The sequence below is a fragment of the Schistocerca serialis genome, chromosome 8 (genome assembly GCF_023864345.2).
Source record: "Schistocerca serialis cubense isolate TAMUIC-IGC-003099 chromosome 8, iqSchSeri2.2, whole genome shotgun sequence".
NCBI lineage: Eukaryota > Metazoa > Arthropoda > Insecta > Orthoptera > Acrididae > Schistocerca > Schistocerca serialis.
In genome coordinates this window covers 545,010,972-545,015,296 of record NC_064645.1, presented here as the reverse complement: position 1 = coordinate 545,015,296, position 4,325 = coordinate 545,010,972, and the positions used below count along the sequence as shown (strand labels likewise).

General features: G+C 44.8%; 1 pseudogene; it reads left to right on the top strand.

The window, feature by feature from the left end:
- The first annotated feature begins 3,909 nt into the window (after window positions 1-3,909).
- LOC126417877 (5S ribosomal RNA) lies at window positions 3,910-4,027 on the top strand (annotated as a pseudogene).
- Window positions 4,028-4,325: the final 298 nt, after the last annotated feature.

Below are 4,325 nucleotides of genomic sequence, written 5' to 3'. Positions count from 1 at the left end.
TACAAGTGAAATTGGAGAGCTTCGGAATTCCCCGCCGAACAACATTGTTCAGGTTACTTGGCGTAGATTTTTCATTGATTGTCAGATGTGGACACAAAAATGCTTTCTGAAGATAAAAGTGCAAGAGCTAAAACAATATCGTCGGATTTAGTGTTACATCTTATTTAACTTGAAAGAAGAAACCACAAATATCACATATTTTCGACGACTGCCATGGTTTACGTAAACCAATTAATATGAATGACGAGATAGTTACATTATAAAAGACACTGCATATTCCCTTACCAACCCTTTTCTAATTAAAATTTCTACCAAATTCACTGTCGATGTGGCGTTAACCACCAATATTCCTTTCCTTTTCCTGAAAGAGAGGTAAAAGTTTGATATTTATACCCTTACAACATTCCTTAGATCGGAAAAATCAAAAAGATATAGTAAGCGGTTCAATAATATTTCCACTTGGTGCTAAAAATAGGAGACCCTCAAAGACTGGAGATTCATTTGCCTTTATCTCTCCAGCAGATGTCAATGCGCTACCATAGGTTCCTTTCCCACGTATTCTCACCCGTCGACGTCTAGTGGTAAAGATAGGGACTGGTAAATCCATTCCAACAAAACGTAGAAAGACATTCGTTAAATGAGGAAGTCACAGTCCGTCCAATTAAGTTGATGGTTTGTTCTTTGCTGTCAGAGCACTAACAAGGAAAATTCCACTTTCATTTAACGACCGTATTAAATAGACGAGCGCAGCTACAAAAGGACTGGCCTAGCTATAACGAGCAAAATAATTTTTTGGGACAAGTTTTCATGCAAAAGGGCAGTTGGTGGCAGGCTATGGAATTTAGATAAAGGACAGTGCTATGCAAGGAAGTCACCCATAAGATCACAAGAAAGCTGGAACACCTGGAAAGACGACGTCGATTTTTAATCCGATGATAGCGTATGCCAGGAGGTTAGTACATCTACTGATAATGGCTTTATCTCGTCCATCAACTGATATCTTAGTGGCATAGCTATCAGAGCCCCGTTTGTATTTACCCATTAACAGGGAATGCTCTCAGCCATCAGGCTCAGTGTGATGCAGATATGTGAAGGAAGCAGGTAACCTTGCCAGTGAGATGGATTCGTAATTCGTATAGTCAACTGAGAAATTTTGAAAGGGTCGGACTGTGGCCTTCCAAGTGGCGGGATATTCCTTTCGGGGAATTACCGAAAAAGGTTGGACGAACTGCATCAGTTGCGCAACGATGCTGGTTTCTGTGGTCGTGTGAACATTCTGTCACCTGTAGACGAGTTTCTGGAAGTCCACGCAGCGCAGATGCCCGCCAGGTTCGTCGTATTTTAAGGGCAGCAATGGAACATTGTACATAACATATCCGCCGTCTGCGGATAGGAAAATCTCAGAGTGTGAGTTATAGAGTTTTTATTACACTGAAGTTTTCTTTCAAAATTTACAAAACAATATTCGTGAGGTAGGACTGATCCTCCAAGCCTACCAATAACTAAATCAGAGATCCTTCCAAACATAAACTGTCTGTAGTAACCATGCAACTTCACCAAACCAAGCCCCGGGCGTCTCGTGAAGAGCAGCGCGCAGTCCACGTTGCCGTCACCTGAGTCCGAGGTCGAGTAGAGGTCCTGTGAGGATGGCTCCGGTACGCTGGCGGCGGTGGACGACGACGCGGCGGCTACGATGACACCAGTGGGCTCGCTCGGCGTGAACTGCCTCTGCAGGTTTTTCTTCTTTATTGATTTTCAATTTCCCCCCGAAGGTGGCGGGCTGGCAGCAACTTACTATGCTGCTCTACAGCCTACAGACTTTGTTAAAAACGGAAGAAAAAGAGAAACAAGAAAAACAGGCGATAAAACGGTGACTTAAAGTGTAAAATGGCGGAAAAATGCGGAAAGTTAAAACAGAAAGCAAAGGGGTTGGCAATGTTAATAAAATACACAGGAATCAGACAAGTAACATAGTAGACACACAATTAAAAAACATGGCGGCAGTCTGGTTTCTGTTCCCAAGAGGTAAAAAATCACACCCAGCGACAGTATGATGGCCGTTCACAACACTTCCCAAAAGACAAAACACGGAACACTCACTGTAAAACACTGCACCAAAATGGCGGCATAAAGCTGAGACTCCCGAGCCAAAGGCACCTCTGCAGGCTCCTGCGCCAGCCTAAATACTGCTCGGGGCATGGATATGGCTGGCTCTATTTGCAGTCACGTGTCGAGCGGAAGGAAAGAGGTCCGCGGCTGTAGCGACCTCTTGCGGCGCCGTGGACGCCTCCTGGTGGTCTCTGGGAAGCGTCTATGTTTCCGGGACGACCGGCCAGGCTGACCTCTACTCGGTCCGGGGCCCGCTGTACCGGTCTGCTTCGCGGGTAGCGCGAGTTGCAGGCGCGTAGTCTGGACACAGTAGTACAGCTACCGCAGCACAAATAAGAAGTCGTGTGAGCCGAGATGTGACAACACGAACTGTTGCGAAACGGTTATTGACTGTGGGACTACGGGCACACACATCTCTAACCCGTGTTCCACTCACAACACAGCATCGATGGGCATAGTTCGACTGGAGCCTTCAGAGGATCACTTGGAAGATGGTCTTCAGCGATGAAAACAGATTCTGAATGCATTAAAACGATGTCTGTTTGCGTTGTGACGTAGACCTGGTAAGACACACTGGCCCCATCCCAAGCCTTGTGGTATAGGGTGTTTCTGGAGGGGTCGCTAACCAGCAATCGCTACGTGCAAGATGTTGTTAAAACCCGTTCTTTTGCTGTCCTTGCAACAGGTAGGTGATGTGTTGTACCAACAGGATAATGCTCGTCTATGCACTGTTCATGAACCTGGACGTAATCTGCAAGACGTGCAGCAACTTGCCTGGCCAGAGATATCTGCGGACTTGTCTCCAATGCAGCATGTATGGGATATGATAGAAGTGAGTCGTGCGATTCGTCAACCAGAAACCCTTACAGAACTACGTGAACAAGTGGCGAAGGCGTGGAATGTCGTAACCGAGGACAGTATTCGCCATACATCTATCCGACTGGATTCCAGGGTCAGCGTCGCTCACTACAGAGGCTGTATAGTAACTACAATCTATTGACCATTGTAAGACGTGTATATTTCTATTGTCTATTGTCAAACCACAGTTTATAAAAGATTTTTATATTTTATTAATAGGATTAAGTAGGCATAATTAATATTTGTCATTCTGGAAATAATTGTGGCAGCAGGGAATGTCTGCACCAAAGCATTGTTGGCGGGAGAGACCGCGTATGGATACATTTTAAGAAAAGAGCGGGAAAGACCTCGCATTGATACATTTTGTAATGGTAGCAGGGATTGTCTGCACAGAAAGCATTGTTGGCGGGAGAGACCGCACTTTAGCGTTCGTAGGAAGTCACTAGTAAGCGAGATGTGAAGCGAGTCGGTAGCAGGTCTGAAGCGAGAGGTTGAGAGGAGCGGTGTGCCTGCAAGCCACCAGCTATGATTTAGAAGAGATCATAAACGGATGTACAGAGACATCGGCTATCTATTATGATAAGAGGAACTAATATTAATGAAATAATTTTTTTTGAGAAACTCAAGACTACTGAAGGTATGTTTGCGCAATGCTAGTTGTAAGATTATTGTAAAAAGTAAGTCCCATCTGAACGTTTGTGAAATCATTTCATTACCAACAGTAAATATTTGAAGAATCGTTTTCAGAATATAATTAATTTTTGTCAGCAATATTGCATTACTGATTACAATCCATCTCAAAAACCATCAACGTAAAACTTCGCAAAATTTTATTGATGTCAAGAAAAAATTTAACTATGAATTACGTAACTTCAGTCAAACTAATTAAAGAATAACGTCAGATTTGCTATTAAAGAATAACGTCGGCTTTGGTAATAAATAGGCAACGGCCTTGCCGCAGTGGATACACCGGTTCCTGTTATATCACCGAAGTTAAGCGCTGTCGGGCGTGGCCGGGACTTGGATGGGTGATCATCCGGGCCGCCATGCGCTGTTGCCATTTTTCGGGGTGCAATCAGCCTCGTGATGCCAATGAAGGAGCTACTCGACCGAATGGTAGCGGCTCCGGTCAAAGAAAACCATCATAACGACCGGGAGAGCGGTGTGCTGACCACACGCCCCTCCTATTCGCATCCTCATCTGAGGATGACACGGCGGTCGGATGGTCCCCGTGGGCCACTTGTGGCCTGAAGACGGAGTGCTTTTTTTGGTGATAAATATAGCCACTTGTTATGACAGCCCACTAGCAGCTAATAGAGTATAGTAAAACAGAGTAAGTATATTCATGTCGCTGTTAG